General features: G+C 39.3%; 1 protein-coding gene across 11 annotated transcripts in view; it reads left to right on the top strand.

Moving 5' to 3' along the window:
* The window catches only part of MPRIP (myosin phosphatase Rho interacting protein), a 141,515-nt gene that overhangs the window by 22,446 nt on the left and 112,182 nt on the right, over window positions 1-6,887 (top strand). The window lies entirely within an intron of this gene.

Genomic DNA, 6,887 nt, shown 5'->3' with positions numbered 1-6,887 from the left:
TTAAACAGCCTGTTTGCTATGAGTGTGGAAGAGTTTCCACAGAAACTCTTTTGGAAAAAAAGAAGAGGGCAAGGAACCAACTTCAAAACTGTAGAAGATATATCAGCTGTGATTTACACACATTCTGCCCATCGATCTTTCAGTGAACCCTCTACCAAAGGATTTAGTACCCTACTATTTGCCTCCTCCTTAATGCTTGAGTGCAACTTCCCAACCGCCATCTTTACCCCAGGAATCTCCCCAGAGCTGGGATACTGGTCCCTACAGGTATGGATTTTCCTTCAGTACTGTGTGATACTTTTCTGTTTGAAGAACTTTCATGAGGACAGCAGCCATGCTGCCTGGAATTCAGGCATTCAGCTTGGTGTGAGGTAGCCTGTGTGAGATTTGCATGCTCTGCCCCTACCCTCAGAGTTGGGAGCCCTGGGGTCCCTCTGGATTGGCCTCTGCAGTCCTGTTCTAGAAACCGCACTCAACCACCTTCACTGTTGGGCTCACTTCCCTGAACACTACCAGTCCCCAAGCACTGCCCCCAGTTTGTTTTGAGCACTGTCTGTGTGCATGGCCCTGTGTAGGTGCTGGGGTGTATGTCGCTGACTCTGAGGCGTTGTGACCCAGTATGTGTTTGTGTATGATGTAATTTTTTTAAAAAATGATATGGAAAGGATATGTTGTTTTCTCTGTTATTGTAGATGATTAAACTGAGATTCACAGAGGTAATGTCTCTCTGCGCTGGGCCACACAATGACTAAGTCATGAACCAGGACTTGACCTTGGGCCTCCTGGTTCCCAGACCAGGTCTTACGCTAATTTCTCAGAGCTGTTAGGTCATGCCACTGGTGGAGAATAGAGTATAGAGTGCTGTATAGCAGCATTACTTTAGAAAAATAGCAGTAAAAATAAACAAACCCAAGACTTGTTCATGATCCCAACAGTCAACTGTTTTCTCGTTAACTCCTAATCTTCATCATCATGCATTTTATAAACAGAGATCATGTTTTCACATCCTACGCTGGTTGCATGTTCTCTCGACTGGTCTTCACTGGACTGAGGGACCGTGTGCACTTCATGTTTTTAACTGATACCTTCAATGATTTCAGCTTCAGAGCAGCTCCTGGGGAGATTCTGCTGAACACCTCCAGAGGGTCACTCAGGAGAATGAAGTCACCTGGCTCTATGCAGGAAGCACTAGCTCAATGGAATCCTGTGGGTTGTACTCTGGAGGGTTTCTTGAATTATTTATAATTAATGGCTGTGTAATATTTTAGTGAGTTGATAAATTAATATTTATTTAGCCATTTCCTTGTTGGACATTGAGTTCCTCCCAAATTATGAACGGAACTTTTTACTTCTTTCTGTTTTATTTCTTTAGGCTCAATTTCTGGTCATAGGGTTGCTAAGGCAGGAAGATGGAAACATCACTGTTCTTGCTACATGTGGCCCCATTGCTGCTCTCTGGGAGTGCCAGTTTTCCTGCACTACTTCTGCTTTTTATCTTTGCCAGTGTGGCGCACACAGTGGTGTGATTGGGGATTGCATTAAGAGAAGGGAGAAGTATAGTTGAAGTTCAACCTATCTGCTTGCTCTTTAGTATGTTTCTTGTCCCTCAGTGTTCAATGCTGGCCATCATTTCCTAGGGACCTAGGAGCTCCATGTATGGAATTCAAAGGTGTGGTCTGGGCTCACCCAGGTCTTGGCTGGAAAGGCCTTACTTGGACTAGTTTGAGAGCAGTTCGGTTCTCAGCTATGTCGTGGTGACTAATAAGTGTGTCCATTGACTCATTCATGTATTTGTTTTTCATTCATTTACTGGAGCCTTGCTTTGTACTAGGCACTTCACTAGACAAAGATGAGATTCTTGTCCACAGTAAGCTGAGGTGTTGTAAGAGAGAAGGAACATACATGGCTTAGAGTTGGGAGATGGGACCTGGGAAGGGTGAGCAGGGAGCTGCCAGCAGACTAGGGTAAAGAGCCCTCCACACAGATAACTGCTTATATAGTTCAGAGGCCTGAAACATATTTTTCGTTCTCCTGGTAAGTATAAGTATAATAGGGCCATTCAGAGAAGGAGGAGGCGGGAGTGTCCTAGATTAATGGCAGCAGCAGCAGCCACAGTAAGCTTTCAGTGAACAGTTGGCTTTGGGTTGGTTACTATATTTTAAGAGAGTGTTGGATTTTGAGGGGACCTGCATAGGGGACAGTGAATCACCCTATTCCATGGAGCAGATGTTTTGTTAGTGGAGGTAAACTTTGGAAAGTGAAGGGGGTACCAGATGGTAGAGGGACTTTAGGGTGATGGTATCTTACCAGGGCGGTGGAAAAGATGGGACTCTTTTTACATTGATAGTTTTGAGGCTCTCCTCTTTAGTACCATATTATATGACATGTTTGCCTGCCTGTCTCAATACCACATGCTCTCTGAGGGTGAGTGAACGCAGGGGACAGGAAAAGTGAGGTTAACCACCTGTTAGAAGTCCATCACTGACTTTCTCCTCCTTGCTCTTTGAGCCTCAGACAGGCCACATGAAGCTGAGACCCAAGTGTGTGATGTTCTAGACACCTTGTAGCTGGTTGTGATTAGGTGGCTGAGTCCAAAGGTCTGTATGTTTCTGGGAAGCATCAGTGTGACAGCTTGACAATGCTGTGAGAAACAGACCAGGACATCTGCTCCTTCCCCTGCCTTTGGCCTGAGTTGAGATAGTTGGACTCTCCTTGATACAACCCAGATCTGCCCATGAAGGGTGCAGAGGCAGACGAACTTCTCTGTGGTCAAGTAGGCCTGCACAAGAAAGGGTATGTGCATGAGCATGCATGTGGCCTCCAAGAGAAGTTGCTGGAAAGGCCAGGGGAGCTCATGTAGCACAGCTGAGGGCCATAGCAGGTAGCCTTGCCTGGGGAAGACCCCTGTGGACTGCAGTGGACAGCTGAAGACTTCGTGGCTTGAGGCTCTGGCTCTGGGGCTGTGGCAGGTCCCCCATTCCAGTTATCCCTGTGTGCATGAAGGGAGTATTCAGGAAATAGCAAAGTTTGATTTTTTTTTAAGTAAACTTTTTATTTTGAGATAATTGTAGCTTACCATGCAGTTGTAAGAAGTAAAAAATAATACATAGAGATCCCCATGTATTCTTTACCTAGTTTCCCCCAGTGGTGACGTCTTGTAAAATTATAGTACAGTGTCACAACCAGGATATTGAAATCAAAGCAGACAAGATACAAGGCACTTTCATCACGCAGGAGCCCTCATAGCCACACCACCTTGCCCTCCCACCACTACTGTCTCCTTCACCCCTGGCAGCTGCAAATCTGTTCTTCATTTCTGTAAATTCCACATTTTAAGAATGTTCTGTAAATAGATTCATACAACATGTAACCTTTAGGGATTGGCTTTTTTCAGTCATCATAATTTGCTGGTGATTCATCCAGGTTGTGTGTATCAAGTTTGTTCCTTTTTATTGGTGACTAGTATTCCATGGTGTCATGTACCACAGTGTGTTTAACCATTCACCATTGAAGGACATCTGCTTTGCTTCCAGGTTTTGTTTATTATGATAAAGGTGCTATAACCATTTGTGTACAGTTTTTGTGTGAACATAAGCTTTCATTTTTCTGGAATAAATACCCAGGAGTGCAAGTGGCTGGGTTATGTAGTAGTTGTGTATTTAGTTTTTAAGGAAACCACCAAAATGTTTTCCAGGCAGGCTGTTCCATTTTACATTCCCTCCAGCAATGTATGAGTGAAATATATAGTTGACCCTTGAACAATTCAGGAGTTAGGGGTGCTGACCCCCTGTGCAGTCAAAAATCTGCTTATAACATTTGACTTCCCTAAAACTCAGCTGTTCCTGAGTATCTGAGGGGAATTGGTTCTAGGAGCCGCCCCTCTCCCCCCGCCCCAACACACACAGATACCAATATCCAGGGATGCTCAAGTAACCTATATAACATGTATTCAGTCGGCCCTTTGCATACTCAGACACCCAACTACAGATTGAAAACAGCACAGGTATTTATTGAAGAAAAATTTTGTACAGGTGGGCCCATGCGATTGAAACATGTGTTGTTCACAGGTCAGCTGTACTTTCTTCACATCCTTGCTAGCTTTTGGTGGTGTTACCGTTTTGTTTTGTTTTTAATTTAAGCCATTCTGATAGGTGTGTAGTAACATGTCGTGTGGTTTTAATTTGCATTTCCCTAATGGCTAATGATGTTGAGCATCTTTTCATGTGTTTGCCATGTATATATCTTCACATCTAATGATGTGAAGTATCTTTTTATGTCTTTCACTAGGGTTCTAACTGGATTGTTTGTTTTTGTACTGTTGAGTTTTGTGAGGTCTTTATATAGTCTAGATACTAGTCCTCTGTTAGATATTTGGTTTGCAAATATTTTATCCTACTCTGTGGCTTACCTTTTCGCTCTCCTAAGAGGGTCTTTTGTAGAGCCAAAGTTTTTGATTTTAATGAAGTCTAATTTGCTAATTTAAATTTGTGTTCCATTTTAAGTTAGTTTTTGTATAAGATTGAGGCTTATTTATTGTTTGCTTGTGGATCTTCAGTTGCTCCAGCACCATTTGTTGAAAGATCTCTCCTCTGTTGAATTGCTTTAGCACTTTTATCAAAAATTAAGTTGGCCATGTTTGTGTGGGCCTATTTCTGAGTTCTCTATTCTGTTCCATTGATCTAATATGACTAGCCTTCCACTAATACTACACAGTCTTGATTACTGTGGATATATAATAAATCTTGTAATTGGCTAGATGGAGTCCTTGCTCCTCTTTTTTTTTAATTTACAAAAACTTCTAGTTATTTTGCCTTTCCATATGCATTTTAGAATAATCTTGTCTATATCTACAAAATGTCTTGCTGTACCTTTGGTAATAATTACCTTAAACCTGGGGAGAATTAATATCTTAGAATCTTCTAGTCTGTGAACACAACATGTCTCCATTTATTTAGATCTTTTGTTTCTTTCATCAGCATTGTATAGTTTTCAGCATGCAAATCCTGTACATGCTTTGTTAGATTTACACCTAAGTATATAATTTTCAAAAAGCAATTGTAAATGATATTATATTTTTAATTTTGGTGTCCACATGTTCATTGCTAGTATATAGAAATATAGTAGTTTTTTATATACCAATCTTATATCCTACAATCTTGTTGAACTCACTAGTTCTAGGTGTTTTTTTCTATGGATTTCTTGTGGTTTTCTACATAGACAGTTTTATCATCGGTAAATATTTCTTCTTTTGGAGCTGTATGCCTTTTATTTCCTTGCCTTGCCTTATTGCACTGACTAGAAATTCTAGTACCATGTTGAATAAGAGTTCAGAGTGGACATCATTGCTTAACTCCTGACCTGAGAGGAGAAGCGGTTAGTATTACACCATTCACCATTATGTACAGTGTTAGTTTAGGCTTTTTGTAGGTGCTCGTTATCAGTTGAGGGAGCTCCTTTCTATTTCTACTATTCTGAGAATTTCTTTTGTTTGTTTGTTTTTTAAATCATGAATGGGTGTTGAATTTTGTCAAATGCTTTTGTTGCATTAATTTATGTGATCACAGAGTTTTTCATCTGTAGCCTAGTAATATGGTGGATTACATTGATTGATTTAAAAAATATATATTAAACCAGCCTTGTGTTCCTGAAGTAAACCCCACTTGGTCATGGTATATAATTTCTTAAATATTTTGCTGAATTCTGTTTTGCTAATATTTTGTTAATTTTTGCATTTATGTTCATTGGGAATATTGGTCTATAGTTCTTTTTCTTCTCCCTTTTTTGATACTGTGTCTGATTTTGATATCAGAATAATAGTAGCTTCATAAGTTGATTTGGAAAGTGTTTTTTCTTCTTTCGTTTTTTGGAAAAGACTATGTAGAATTGGTGTTAATTCTTTTTTAAACATTTGGTAGAATTCTCCAATACAATCAACCGAGCCTGGAGATTTATTTTGGGGGAATTTTAAAATTACATGTTCAGTTTCCCTAATAGTGATGAGGTCATTCAAATTTTCTGTGTTTTTTTGAGAAATTGGTTCATTTTATCTAAGTTGTCAAATTGTTCGTAGAATTGTTCATAATATTCTCTTATTATCCTTTTGATGTCTGCAGGATCTATAGTGATAGCTCCTGTTTCATTCCTGATTTTAATTTGTCTTTTCTCTTTTTCTTTGTCAGCTTGCTAGAATTTTGTTGATTTTATTGATCTTTTCAAAGAATCATCTCTGTTTTATTGATTTTACTTTTTTACTGCTCTTTTTTCCTTATTTTGGGTATATTTTGTACTTTTTAAATCGTGTATTTAGACCATTTACATTTAATATAATTATTGGTATGTTAGGCCATGATTATTTTTATTTTCTGTTTGTTCTCTTATTTCTCTTCCTGCTTTAAAATTTTTTCAAATTTCATTTTTATGATAAATTTGATGACTTACAGTGATTTTTTTCAGTATGTTTTTTAGTACTTGCTCTACACATTACATTACATCCCTTTATCCTTTCCTATGCAAGTGTCTTAGTATTTTCTCTACATAATTTAGAACCACAGTAGACAATGTTATAATTTTTGCTTCAGTCTAGGAAACTCTATAATCTAGAAAACTCAAGAGAAGGAAAGCCTGATTGTATGTATTTTTGCTTACTATGTTCTTGCTTCCCTCATGATGATCCCCGGTTCCTCCTTTATCATTTCTTTTCTGTTTATAGAACTACTTTAGCCATTTTTAGAGAGGTCTGCTAACAAAGTCTATTAGTTTTCCTTCATCTGAAATGTCTTGACTTCCCTTATATTCCTGAAGGATATTTTCACTGGGTATAGGATTCTGGGTTGACAATCGATTTCTTTCAGCACCTGAACAGTGTTGTGCAGCTTTCTGCAGGCCTT

The sequence above is a fragment of the Pteropus vampyrus genome, unplaced genomic scaffold (assembly GCF_000151845.1).
Source record: "Pteropus vampyrus isolate Shadow unplaced genomic scaffold, Pvam_2.0 Scaffold331, whole genome shotgun sequence".
Classification (NCBI taxonomy): Eukaryota; Metazoa; Chordata; class Mammalia; order Chiroptera; family Pteropodidae; genus Pteropus; species Pteropus vampyrus.
This window is presented reverse-complemented; position numbering and strand designations above follow the sequence as displayed.